The following is a 15,494-nucleotide window of genomic DNA, read 5'->3' as shown; positions in this document are numbered from 1 at the left end:
TATGAGAAATAGGCTGCAATAATCCTGTGCCTCTCTGTGCTGCGTGTGTAAAAAGAGGCACATGTTTTGGCGGGAAAAAGTACACAGGCTCTCTGATTGGTGGATTCAAATTCAGCAGCTCCCAGGCTGACCTAGAAACTTACTTCTCTCTCCCTGTGCATTTTTTTGCTGATTTTTTCATTTAACAAGTATATTTGAGGGACCCTCAGCATGTTCAGCATTTTTTCAGCTGTCCATTTTGCTTTTCCAATTTTTCTGTTTAACTTATTACTATTGTGCTAAATAATACTATTTCTGCTATTTTATAAGATTTGTGCCTAATATAGTATTTCTGCTAAATTACAATATTTCTGCTTTTTATACTATTTGTGCTAAAACATAGTATTTCTACTAAATGTAGTATTTATGCTTAATCATACTATTTCTGCTTTTTATGGGATTTGTGCCTAATATAGTATTTCTGCTTTTTATAGGATTTTTGCTCAAACATAGTATTTCTACTAAATGTAGTGTTTATGCTTAATCATCCTATTTCTGCTTTTTATAGGATTTGTGCTTAATATAGTATTTCTGCTAAATTATAGTATTTCTGCTTTTTATAGTATTTGTGCTAAAACATAGTATTTCTACTAAATGTAGTATTTATGCTTAATCATAGTATTTCTATATATTTCTGCCAGGTCCCCAGGCAGCCAATCCTCTGTGAGGACTGAGAAATTCAAATTTTCAAATCAGGGCCTGCACGGCTTCCCAGCCAATCATATATGTGTCCTGAGGCATTCAAATTTGCATATTGGGGCCTTCATGGCTTCTAAGCCAGCCAATCATATCTGAGGGCTGAGGAATTCAAATCCACAAATCAGGGCCTGCACGGCTTCCCAGCCAGCCAATCATATATGTGGTCTCAGGCATTCATATTTGCATATTGGGGAATTCGTGGCTTCTAAGTCAACAAGTCATCCATGTCATATATCTCTAAAAATTCACATTTTAATGATAAATTGTTAACACTGGAAGATTCCCCCATCTCTTCTGAACAAAACAGTGTAAGAATGACCGCTCTAGCCCCTACGGTTAGGAAATTATGGTCATTTGTTTGAGGGGAGTCCTCACTATGAGAAATAGGCTGCAATAATCCTGTGCCTCTCTGTGCTGCGTGTGTAAAAAGATGCACCTGTTTTGGCGGGAAAACATAAACAGCCACTCTGATTGGTGGATTTAAATTCGGCAGCTCTCTCCCTCTGTTTGTGTGTGTGTGTGTGTGTGTGTGTGTGTGTGTGTTTAGTGGGAGAGAGAGGACCCTGCCCTTATTTGGCAGCATGTCATTGTAGGATTTAAATTGAATATAGTTAGACTGGTTGACTGGATTAGAGCCTGTGTTTGTGTGTCCCTCTGTGCATTTGTGTTTCAATATGCCTCCATATTTGTAATTTTGTAAGTTATTACTATTCTGCTAAATCATAGTATTTCTGGTACTTTTCGGTACTTGTGCTAAATACAGTATTTCTGCTAAATCATACTATTTCTGCTTTTCATAAGATTTGTGCCTAATATAGTATTTCTGCTAAATTATAGTATTTATTATTTTTATAGGATTTGTGCCAAACATAGTATTTCTGCTAAATTATAGTATTTCTGCTTTTTATACTATTTGTGCCTAATATAGTATTTCTGCTTTTTATAGGATTTGTGCCTAATATAGTATTTCTGCTTTTTATAGGATTTGTACCTAATATAGTATTTCTGCTTTTTATAGGATTTGTGCTTAATATAGTATTTCTGCTAAATTATAGTATTTCTGCTTTTTATAGTATTTGTGCTAAAACATAGTATTTCTACTAAATGTAGTATTTATGCTTAATCATAGTATTTCTATATATTTCTGCCAGGTCCCCAGGCAGCCAATCCTCTGTGAGGACTGAGAAATTCAAATTTTCAAATCAGGGCCTGCACGGCTTCCCAGCCAATCATATATGTGTCCTGAGGCATTCAAATTTGCATATTGGGGCCTTCATGGCTTCTAAGCCAGCCAATCATATCTGAGGGCTGAGGAATTCAAATCCACAAATCAGGGCCTGCACAGCTTCCCAGCCAGCCAATCATGTATGTGGGCTCCAGGTATTCAAATTTGCATATTGGGGAATTCGTGGCTTCTAAGTCAACAAGTCATCCATGTCATATATCTCTAAAAATTCATATTTTAATGATAAATTGTTAACACTGGAAGATTCCCCCATCTCTTCTGAACAAAACGGTGTAAGAATGACCGCTCTAGCCCCTATGGTTAGGAAATTATGGTCATTTGTTTGAGGGGAATCCTCACTAAGTGAAATAAACTGAAAGAAGCAGGTCTATGTCTCTGTGCTGCGTGTGTAAAAAGATGCACCTGTTTTGGCGGGAAAACGTAAACAGCCTCTCTGATTGGTGGATTCAAATTCAGCAGCTCCCAGGCTGACCTAGAAACTTAGTCCTCTCTCCCTGTGTGTGTGTGTGTGTGTGTGTGTGTGTGTGTGTGTGTGTGTGTGTGTGTGTGTGTTTAGTGGGAGAGAGAGGACCCTGCCCTTATTTGACAGCATGTCATTGTAGGATTTAAATTGAACATAGTTAGACTGGTTGACTGGATTAGAGCCTGTGTTTGTGTGTCCCTCTGTGCATTTGTGTTTCAATAAGTTATTACTATTCTGCTAAATCATAGTATTTCTGGTACTTTTCGGTACTTGTGCTAAATACAGTATTTCTGCTAAATCATACTATTTCTGCTTTTCATAGGATTTATGCCTAATATAGTATTTCTGCTAAATTATAGTATTTCTGCTTTTTATAGGATTTGTGCCTAACATAGTATTTCTGCTAAATTATAGTATTTCTGCTTTTTATAGGATTTGTGCCTAACATAGTATTTCTGCTAAATTATAGTATTTCTGCTTTTTATACTATTTGTTCTAAATTATAGTATTTCTGCTTTTTATAGGATTTGTGCTTAATATAGTATTTCTGCTAAATTATAGTTTTTCTTCTTTTTATAATATTTGTGCTAAAACATAGTATTTCTACTAAATGTAGTATTTATGCTTAATAATAGTATTTCTATATATTTCTGCCAGGTCCCCAGGCAGCCAATCCTCTGTGAGGACTGAGAAATTCAAATTTTCAAATCAGGGCCTGCACAGTTTCCCAGCCAATCAAATAAGTGTCCTGAGGCATTCAAATTTGCATATTGGGGCCTTCGTGGCTTCTAAGCCAGCCAATCATATCTGAGGGCTGAGGAATTCAAATCCACAAATCAGGGCCTGCACGGCTTCCCAGCCAGCCAATCACATATGTGGTCTCAGGCATTCAAATTTGCATATTGGGGAATTCGTGGCTTCTAAGTCAACAAGTCATCCATGTCATATATCTCTAAAAATTCATATTTTAATATTAAATTGTCATCACTTGAAGATTCCCCCATCTCTTCTGAACAAAACGGTGTAAGAATGACCGTTCTAGCCCCTACGGTTAGGAAATTACGGTCATTTGTTTGAGGGGAGTCGTCACTATGAGAAATAGACTGCAAAAATCCTGTGTCTCTCTGTGCTGCTGCGTGTGTAAAAAGATGCACCTGTTTTGGTGGGGAAAAGTGCACAGCCTCTCTGATTGGTGGATTCAAATTCACCAGCTCCCAGGCTGACCTAAAAACTTACTTCTCTCTCCCTGTGTGTGTGTGTGTGTGTGTGTGTGTGTGTGTGTGACAGAGAGAGAGAGAGAGAGAGAGAGAGAGAGAAAGGCTTTTAATGGGATGATCTCATTCTAAGATTTAAATTCAATATATTTAGACTGGTTGACTGAATTGGATCTTGTGTGTGGGTCTCTCTGTGCATGTGTGTTTCCTCATGTGTACATATTTGTGATTGTGTGGCTGTAATAAATTTTTTTGCAGATTTTTGTCATTTAACAAGTATATTTGAGGGACCCTCAGCATGTTCAGCATTTTTTCAGCTGTCCATTTTGCTTTTCCAATTTTTCTGTTTAACTTATTACTATTGTGCTAAATCATACTATTTCTGCTATTTTATAAGATTTGTGCTTAATATACTATTTCTGCTTTTATAGGATTTGTGCTTAATATAGTATTTCTGCTAAATGTAGTATTTATGCTTAATCATACTATTTCTGCTTTTCATAGTATTTGTGCTTAATATAGTATTTCTGCTAAATTTAGTATTTCTGATTAATTATAGTTTTTCTACTAAATCATAGTACAGTATTTCTGCTTTTTATGGGATTTGTGCTAAAACAAAGTATTTCTACTAAATGTAGTATTTGTGCTTAATCATACCATTTCTGCTTTTTATAGGATTTGTGCTTAATATAGTATTTCTGCTAAATTATAGTATTTCTGCCAAATTATAATATTTGTGCTAAAACATAGACTCAATTTAAAATTACAATATTCATAGTTCATCACAGTGTCTCTGGTAAATCACAATATTTCTGCTCTGTTGTACTATTTTTCTAAATCATAGTGTTTCTGTAATGTTTAAGTATTTTTGGCTAAATATATTCTTTCTGTTATCTTATACTATTTCTCCTAAATTCTTGTATTTTTGAGAAGTTATCATGTTTCTGGTAAGTTACAATATTTCTGCTAAATTCTGCTATGCTATTGTATTTCTGCCAAGTATTATGTTTCCTCTAAGATATTGCAGTTCTGCTAAGTTATTCCATTTTAGCAAACTTCTTTTGCTTCTGCAAAGTTTTTACAATTTCTACAACTTTTCAGCTTTTTCAGCTACTTTTTGCATACAGCTTCAGCTTTAAGCATCCACACTGCATTTTCGCAGGAAATGCAAATTTTTCTAGTTATATTTTCTTATTCCGTACGTTTTTTGAAAGCCTACTCCTTCAAAACCGTTCAACTTAGAAAAACCATTCAAACATCGTTAGATTCCTATTATTTTGGACATGACTGCTTCTATTTTTCTCATTTTTAACATTTATATTTTTAATTTTATTCAACTTTATTCAACAAAAATTTCCCATGTATTTCAATGGGGAGACCCTTCAAATTCTCATTCAACTTACTCATTTTTAAACTCTTACTACTTCCACATACATTGACATAGAGCCACCATTCAAACTTTAAAACGAAGACAAGACATTCAACTATTCAACTTGTATTTATCTTTTCAATATCTATTATACTTTTTCTTCAGTTCCAGTTTAAGTTTCATGATGTTTTTTCACCCGTTTCAAAATTTATAATGGGTGTGTATGGGACGGAATGTTGGGGCTAGAGTGAGGCAGCTCAACTGCTAGAGTGAGAGGAGCAAAAAAATTAATCTTAAAATCTTTTTTAAAACTGCTGCTGTGTCCGCAGCGTTTGCTATACAGGTATGATTTTACCCTCAAAACGTAGCCATGGCTGTCCTCTTTCATCCAATGTGTTTACTATTGTACTAGGTGTTATGGTTCTTTCATAAATGTCACCAATGCACAGCCTCCTCCCTCCAACTCTTCCATAGACTCTAATGTTAAAATGGCTCAGAAGGTTCGTTTGAAAATCAGAAGAGCATGGTGTCTTTCCACTGTCACCACGTCCATATAATAAGCTCCACAGGCATGAAAACTGAGAATTAGGTAGACTAGACATTGCTGTCGCTCACGGTGAAAGAATTTTGTCAATACGACTTTTACTTTTCATTTGGGAACGATTTGTTTCGGCCTGACTTTTCTGTTCATTTTAAGCAACAAAAGTGAGGTGCATGTCTGTGTCGTGTGTATGGAGCCATTGGGTGCGGTCACTATAGCAACCAGGCTCACACCTGCCTGCTTAACGAGCTCTCTCTCTCTCTCTGCCAAGATTCATCTTAAACACTTCTCTTTCAACTGCTGCTGTGTCCACAGTGTTACAGCCATCATTTTACCCTCAAAACGTCGCCATCGTTGTTCTTTTTCCAACATCTTGTCTTTCAAAGCTCAGAGATGTAAACTTTTTAAACTGTGTGGGTCCAAGTGGAGGGATCACATTTTAGTCATTCAGTGATTCAAAGAATATGACCTTTTAATATTCTTTCAGATGTTTTCTGACTCTAAATGTTCTTTTCTCATTTCTTAGGTTTTTCTAATTTACAATTAAAACATTTTCAGCTTTTTTCCAACTTCTTCTTCTGTGTAACCTTCAGCTTTTAGCAGTTCAGCACTTTTGTTTTCAGGTTAAATTCGGGGTTTTTTTTTAATCTCATTCAATATTTTTAACTCAAAATTCAGTAATTTATTCATTTCAGTGCATACATTCAGATTCAAGCATTCACACTGCAGTTTCTTCAGAAAATGCACTTTCTAGTTCTATTTTATTCTTCCGTACGTTTTTTGAAAGCCTACTCCTTCAAAACCGTTCAACTTAGAAAAACCATTCAAACATCGTTAGATTCCTATTATTTTGGACATGACTGCTTCTATTTTTCTCATTTTTAACATTTATATTTTTAATTTTATTCAACTTTATTCAACAAAAATTTCCCATGTATTTCAATGGGGAGACCCTTCAAATTCTCATTCAACTTACTCATTTTTAAACTCTTACTACTTCCACATACATTGACATAGAGCCACCATTCAAACTTTAAAACGAAGACAAGACATTCAACTATTCAACTTGTATTTATCTTTTCAATATCTATTATACTTTTTCTTCAGTTCCAGTTTAAGTTTCATGATGTTTTTTCACCCGTTTCAAAATTTATAATGGGTGTGTATGGGACGGAATGTTGGGGCTAGAGTGAGAGAGCTCAACTGCTAGAGTGAGAGAAGCAAAAAAATTAATCTTAAAATCTTTTTTAAAACTGCTGCTGTGTCCGCAGCGTTTGCTCTACAGGTATGATTTTACCCTCAAAACGTAGCCATCGCTGTCCTCTTTCATCCAATGTGTTTACTATTGTCCTAGGTGTTATGGTTCTTTCGTAAATGTCACCAATGCACAGCCTCCTCCCTCCAACTCTTCCATAGACTCTAATGTTAAAACGGCTCAGAAGGTTGGTTTGAAAATCAGAAGAGCATGGAGTCTTTACACTGTCACCACGTCCATATAATAAACTCCACAGGCATGAAAACTGAGAATTAGGTAGACTAGACATTGCTGCCGCTCACGGTGAAAGAATTTCGTCAATACGACCTATACTTTTCATTTGGGAACGATTTGTTTCGGCCTGACTTTTCTGTTCATTTTAAGCAGCAAAAGTGAGGTGCATGTCTGTGTCGTGTGTATGGAGCCATTGGGTGCGGTCACTATAGCAACCAGGCTCACACCTGCCTGCTTAACGAGCTCTCTCTCTCACTCTGCCAAGATTCATCTTAAACACTTCTCTTTCAACTGCTGCTGTCTCCACAGTGTTACAGCCATCATTTTACCCTCAAAACGTCGCCATCGTTGTTCTCTTTCCAACATCTTGTCTTTCAAAGCTCAGAGATGTAAACTTTTTAAACTGTGTGGATCCAAGTGGAGGGATCACATTTGAGTCATTCAGTGATTCAAAGAATATGACCTTTTAATATTCTTTCAGATGTTTTCTGACTCTAAATGTTCTTTTCTCATTTCTTAGGTTTTTCTAATTTACAATTAAAACATTTTCAGCTTTTTTCCAACTTCTTCTTCTGTGTAACCTTCAGCTTTTAGCAGTTCAGCACTTTTGTTTTCAGGTTAAATTTGGTTTTTTTTTTTTTATCTCATTAAAAAAGTTTTAACTCAAAATTCAGCAATTAATTCATTTCAGTGCATAAATTCAGATTCAAGCATTCACACTGCAGTTTCTTCAGAAAATGCACTTTCTAGTTAGTGTGAATGCTTGAAAAGCATTCACAGTATTGTTCTTCTAATCTTTATTATTATTATTCTATTTTATTATTATTATCTATTCCGTACGTTTTTTGTAATCCTATAACTTCAAAACCGTTCAACTTAGAAAAACCATTCAAACACCGTTAGATTCCTATTCTTTTGGACAACACTGCTTCTATTTTTCATATTTTTAACATTTATATTTTTAATATTATTCAACTTTATTCAACAAAAATTTATAATGTATTTCAATGGGGAGACCCTTCAAATCCTCATTCAACTTACTCATTTTTAAACTCTTACTACTTCCACATACATTGACATAGAGCCACCATTCAAACTTTAAAACGAAGACAAGACATTCAACTATTCAACTTGTATTTATCTTTTCAATATCTATTATACTTTTTCTTCAGTTCCAGTTTAAGTTTCATGATGTTTTTTCACCCGTTTCAGAGTTTATAATGGGTGTGTATGGGACGGAATGTTGGGGCTAGAGTGAGACACCTCAACTGCTAGAGTGAGAGGAGCAAAAAAATTAATCTTAAAATCTTTTTTAAAACTGCTGCTGTGTCCACAGCGTTTGCTCTACAGGTATGATTTTACCCTCAAAACGTAGCCATGGCTGTCCTCTTTCATCCAATGTGTTTACTATTGTACTAGGTGTTATGGTTCTTTCATAAATGTCACCAATGCACAGCCTCCTCCCTCCAACTCTTCCATAGACTCTAATGTTAAAATGGCTCAGAAGGTTCGTTTGAAAATCAGAAGAGCATGGTGTCTTTACACTGTCACCACGTCCATATAATAAACTCCACAGGCATGAAAACTGAGAATTAGGTAGACTAGACATGGCTGTCGCTCACGGTGAAAGAATTTTGTCAATACGACATGTACTTTTCATTTGGGAAGAATTTGTTTGGGCCTGACTTTTCTGTTCATTTTAAGCAGCAAAAGTGAGGCGCATGTCTGTGTACGTGTGTATGGAGCCATTGGGTGCGGTCACTATAGCAACCAGGCTCACACCTGCCTGCTTAACGAGCTCTGCCTGCCACTGTGCCAAGATTCATCTTAAGCACTTCTCTTTCAACTGCTGCTGTGTCCACAGTGTTACAGCCATCATTTTACCCTCAAATTGTCGCCATTATTGTTCTCTTTCCAACACCGTATCTTTCAAAGCTCAGGCATTTAAACTTTTTAAACTGTGTGGATCAAAGTGGAGGGATCACATTTGAGTCATTCAGTGATTCAAAGAATATGACCTTTTGATATTCATTCAGATGTTTTCTGACTCTAAATGTTCTTTTCTCATTTCTTAGGGTTTTCTAATTTACATTTAAAACATTTTCAGTTTTTTTCCAACTCCCTCTTCTGTGTAACCTTCAGCTTTTAGCAGTTCAGCACCTTTGTTTTCAGGTTAAATTCGGGGGTTTTTTGTTTGTTTTTTTAAAATTTCATTTAATATTTTTAACTCAAAATTCAGCAATTAATTCATTTCAGTGCATACATTCAGATTCAAGCATTCACACTGCAGTTTCTTCAGAAAATGCACTTTCTAGTTATTATATTTTATTCTGTATTCCGTACGTTTTTTGTAATCCTATAACTTCAAAACCGTTCAAGTTAGAAAAACCATTCAAACACCGTTAGATTCCTATTCTTTTGGACAACACTGCTTCTATTTTTCATATTTTTAACATTTATATTTTTAATTTTATTCAACTTTATTCAACAAAAATTTATAATGTATTTCAATGGGGAGACCCTTCAAATCCTCATTCAACTTACTCATTTTTAAACTCTTACTACTTCCACATACATTGACATAGAGCCACCATTCAAACTTTAAAACGAAGACAAGACATTCAACTATTCAACTTGTATTTATCTTTTCAATATCTATTATACTTTTTCTTCAGTTCCAGTTTAAGTTTCATGATGTTTTTTCACCCGTTTCAGAGTTTATAATGGGTGTGTATGGGACGGAATGTTGGGGCTAGAGTGAGACAGCTCAACTGCTAGAGTGAGAGGAGCAAAAAAATTAATCTTAAAATCTTTTTTAAAACTGCTGCTGTGTCCACAGCGTTTGCTCTACAGGTATGATTTTACCCTCAAAACGTAGCCATGGCTGTCCTCTTTCATCCAATGTGTTTACTATTGTACTAGGTGTTATGGTTCTTTCATAAATGTCACCAATGCACAGCCTCCTCCCTCCAACTCTTCCATAGACTCTAATGTTAAAATGGCTCAGAAGGTTCGTTTGAAAATCAGAAGAGCATGGTGTCTTTCCACTGTCACCACGTCCATATAATAAGCTCCACAGGCATGAAAACTGAGAATTAGGTAGACTAGACATTGCTGTCGCTCACGGTGAAAGAATTTTGTCAATACGACTTTTACTTTTCATTTGGGAGCGATTTGTTTGGGCCTGACTTTTCTGTTCATTTTAAGCAGCAAAAGTGAGGTGCATGTCTGTGTCGTGTGTATGGAGCCCTTGGGTGCAGTCACTATAGCAACCAGGCTCACACCTGCCTGCTTAACGAGCTCTCTCTCTCACTCTGCCAAGATTCATCTTAAACACTTCTCTTTCAACTGCTGCTGTCTCCACAGTGTCACAGCCATCATTTTACCCTCAAAACGTCGCCATCGTTGTTCTCTTTCCAACATCTTGTCTTTCAAAGCTCAGAGATGTAAACTTTTTAAACTGTGTGGATCCAAGTGGAGGGATCACATTTTAGTCATTCAGTGATTCAAAGAATATGACCTTTTAATATTCTTTCAGATGTTTTCTGACTCTAAATGTTCTTTTCTCATTTCTTAGGTTTTTCTAATTTACAATTAAAACATTTTCAGCTTTTTTCCAACTTCTTCTTCTGTGTAACCTTCAGCTTTTAGCAGTTCAGCACTGTTGTTTTCAGGTTAAATTCAGGTTGTTGTTTTTTTTTTTTATCTCATTCAAAATTTTTAACTCAAAATTCAGCAATTAATTCATTTCAGTCCATACATTCAGATTCAAGCATTCACACTGCAGTTTCTTCAGAAAATGCACTTTCTAGTTATTATTATTATTATTATTATATTTTATTCTGTATTCCGTACGTTTTTTGTAATCCTATAACTTCAAAACCGTTCAACTTAGAAAAACCATTCAAACACCGTTAGATTCCTATTCTTTTGAACAACACTGCTTCTATTTTTCATATTTTTAACATTTATATTTTTAATTTTATTCAACTTTATTCAACAAAAATTTATAATGTATTTCAATGGGGAGACCCTTCAAATCCTCATTCAACTTACTCATTTTTAAACTCTTACTACTTCCACATACATTGACATAGAGCCACCATTCAAACTTTAAAACAAAGACAAGACATTCAACTATTCAACTTGTATTTATCTTTTCAATATCTATTATACTTTTTCTTCAGTTCCAGTTTAAGTTTCATGATGTTTTTTCACCCGTTTCAGAGTTTATAATGGGTGTGTATGGGACGGAATGTTGGGGCTAGAGTGAGACAGCTCAACTGCTAGAGTGAGAGGAGCAAAAAAATTAATCTTAAAATCTTTTTTAAAACTGCTGCTGTGTCCACAGCGTTTGCTCTACAGGTATGATTTTACCCTCAAAACGTAGCCATCGCTGTCCTCTTTCATCCAATGTGTTTACTATTGTACTAGGTGTTATGGTTCTTTCATAAATGTCACCAATGCACAGCCTCCTCCCTCCAACTCTTCCATAGACTCTAATGTTAAAATGGCTCAGAAGGTTCGTTTGAAAATCAGAAGAGCATGGTGTCTTTACACTGTCACCACGTCCATATAATAAACTCCACAGGCATGAAAACTGAGAATTAGGTAGACTAGACATGGCTGTCGCTCACGGTGAAAGAATTTTGTCAATACGACATGTACTTTTCATTTGGGAAGAATTTGTTTGGGCCTGACTTTTCTGTTCATTTTAAGCAGCAAAAGTGAGGTGCATGTCTGTGCAGGCTCACACCTGCCTGCTTAACGAGCTCTCTCTCACTCTACCAAGGTTAAACCTAAAAATGTTAGATTGTAGTAAGATTAACTTTTTCAAAAGTACAATAAGACAGATTTGACAGGGTTTTGACACAGATTAATTAGTATATGCCAACTAAGTAGAGCATTGTGATTGGCACAAAGGTTTTTCAGATCTGGGCAGTTGGAGTCAGTTGATGACTTCAAAATCATCCTTTCTGACTGGATAATTAAAGCTCTCAGCATCTATCGGTCTGTAGTTAATTTCCCCACCTTTTAACTAACGTTTAACTAACCTAATCTCATTTAATGTCTCTGTTTATAGTCTGTATAGTTTATCTCCCCACGAATACACTCAAAGTAGTCTTAAAATAAAACCCACAAAACAGTTCAAGATTTAATACTTTTTATTTGCTCATTTAATGCCAGTTGCCCTGTTTTTCTGTATGTCACTCATTCGCTTATACTTGGGCAAAAAGGACCAATTTGTACACTAGTATAGTGTATTTTTTCCCTCTATCTCTCTATGTCTGTCACACACACAGAGACCAACACACAGACATGTATATGCTCATTATTGCTGTTCAAACTGATGGTCAAATTTCCAAGCACCACCTGAACGCCTCATCTGTTTTTAACCTATCACTGGACCAACTGTCGTCATTCCGCTTTGCTCTCTGCTGTGGTAAGTACAGTACACTCAGTACTGCAGTGTTTTATTTTTATGATGGAAAAAATACATGTTTGACATTTAAACTCACATATCAAGTCCAACAGAGTTAAAAACAATTCAAAGAAGAAAGAAAGAAAAAAGAATAACCTTCGCTATCATTTATATACGTTTATTACGTTTTGCTGTTAGCAGCAGTGCTAACGCTAGCTTCAATGCTAATGCTAGCAACAATGCTAACGCTAGCTATAGTGCTAACACTAGCCTTAGCAGTTGTTAACTGACAAAAATAATATTCCTGTGATATTTCTTGCCGGTCAGTGAGACAAAAGTAAGAAATTAGCTTTATTATTGCCATTGTGGCTCAGTTTTAACAGTAAGAGTGCTAGCGCTAGCGCTAGCAGCATTGCTAGCGCTAGCTGCAATGCTAACGCTAGCTGCAATGCTAACGCTAGCTGCAATGCTAACACTAACTGAAGTGCTAATGCTAGCCGGAATGCTAGCGCTAGCAGCAATGCTAAGGCTAGTAACAGTCTAACAGTAGCCTTACATAAGTGGCAATACTTCAGTTAACTAGTTTGAATTGTAAAATGACTGCTGTATCAGTTGGTGTGCTATATTACTCTATAATTACCCTGCTGACTAGAAGTTCAGTGTATCATGTCGTGTGGGCTTTGTATTTCTGTTAGTCTGATAACACTGTACAGACAACTAACGTATTATTTCTCGTTTCTTTCAGGAACCTGACTGACACTGTGCTTTGCCTGGTAGGTGTGCACATACTGTAAGAGAAGTAGACCAAAATAAAAAAATAATATGACTAATATAAGCTGTAAAGTGATGGGTTCAAACTTTGTGCTAGACCTTTTAAACACAATTTTATAATAAATACACATAAGTGCAGCTTAACAATTGGGCTAAAATATTTTTTTCGTACATTTTTGTAGTCACACTACATGTGATTAATTAATGATTCACTCAATCATATTTGTATTTAAAAATATTATTGCTGAATTTAATTAAATATTTATTCTTTTAAAAAGTGCCCAATTATGCAACTTTTTGCACATGGCAGCCGACAACAGTTTAGCTTGAATATTTGTTTTGTCCTTTTGCAGTAGTCACATTTAGTTCATACAATTACCATGTGATATAATTTTAATAAAATTATTTTTTTTTCTTGTTTTTTGTTCAGAGTGTGTAGAAGAAGAAGAACAAGGACCAGATCTCCAGTCTTCTCTCTCACATCCCAACCCCCCAACCCCTCTATCCTCTGTCCTGCTCCACCTATTGTCTCTGCCTTCTTTCCATCTGTATTTCACTCTGTGGTTTGTGAGAAATTTTGCCAAACCAACAATCCTTTTGCGGTTTGATTTAAAGCCGTGTCTCTCCTGCTCTGTCTGTTCTCTCTGCTAAATTTTCTCTCTACCTGTTTTTCACTCTTGGCTTGCTGCTGAAAAACGCCAAGCCAACAAAGCAATAAAGAGTGCATATTTTGCCTCAACCTATGAACAAACTGAACAAACAAAGAAAAATCTGCGGTTTGATTTAAAGCCGTGTCTCTCCTGCTCTGTCTGTTCTCACTGCTAAATTTTCTCTCTACCTGTTTTTCACTCTTGGCTTGCTGCTGAAAAACGCCAAGCCATTAAAGCAATAAAGAGTGCATATATTGCCTCTACCTGAGAACAAACTGAACAAACAAAGAAAACTAATTCACGGTTTGATTGTGATTTCCCAGCCGTGTCTCTCCTGCTCTGCCTGTTCTCTCTTCTAAATTTTCTCTCTACCTGTTTTTCACTCTTGGCTTGCTGCTGAAAAATGCCAAGCCAATAAAGAGAGTGCATAATATTCTCTCAACTGAAGAACAAACTGTCAAACGAAAGACAACTGTTTAAGACAAATAAAAACTGAAATATAAAAACAAAGACAACATCTGGTGTGTGCCACTCTTATCTTGTGAACATATTTTCTAAAGACTAAGAAACACTTGCAGGTGTGTGAAAATGCCAAGGAAGCAGAAAAAGTCACAAGCTGCAAAACAACGCTGGAAGAAGTTTCATGAGTTTCACAAAGTACCAACATGTGAACAAGCTGAGTTTGATTTTCCTCAGAGCTCTGCAGAAGACAGTGTGTCTACAAAGACCAATTCTGACAGTGTCAAACAGGCAGGTCAACATGTTCCTGCACATGTACAACAGGTATCTTATGCTGATGCTGTAAAGAGTGGACTGCAGCATAAAGTTAATGAACAACATGAGGTGTCAAGTGCCCCACAGGTGGGTTATGCTGACTTTTTGAAAAGAGGCTGTCACAGTGATGTGGCAGGACCATCTCATGCAGAAAGAGTGAACCTTGAAAACCAGCCCTCTATTACACTTGTCTGTGCATCTCACAGCCAGGCACATCCTAAATATGGAGACTCCAGAAACAAGCAGTGCACATGCAACTCACTCACATTTCTTGCATTCCTTCATGAGAATGAAAACATGACTACAGCTGACCTTAATCTGGTCTTGGATAAAGGTGATGTGATGTACAAAGAGGCCAAGAAAAGATTTCCTAAAAATATTCATTTGGCAACCGATGAGCTGCCAGACAAAGTTGATGCTCGCTGGTCTATGTATGATGTCGACATGACACAGCCTTCCCGGTATGGGACATTTGAAGAACCTCCAGAGGAGGCAGTAGATACCTTTCTCAGCTTAGAAGCAGGACTGAGCTGCCTGTTGTCAGATGTGCAGTATGCCTTATTGATTATGAGTGGATTGTGTATCGCAGTGTTCAGATCCACATCAGGCAAATATGGTTTCTTTGATCCACACTCCAGAACACCCAGTGGTCTTCCTCTATTACTACAGTCACGTAATCGTGGTACAGCAGTGATGCTGAAATTCACACTCCTCAGTGACATGATTAAGAGGATCCAAGATTCTTATGAAATGATGGAGATATCACCCTCTTGTAACTATGAACTGAAGCCTGTGCAGTTCTACAGTATGAGCACAG

Source organism: Aulonocara stuartgranti (genome assembly GCF_965226115.1).
Source record: "Aulonocara stuartgranti genome assembly, chromosome: 3".
Classification (NCBI taxonomy): Eukaryota; Metazoa; Chordata; class Actinopteri; order Cichliformes; family Cichlidae; genus Aulonocara; species Aulonocara stuartgranti.
This window is presented reverse-complemented; position numbering follows the sequence as displayed.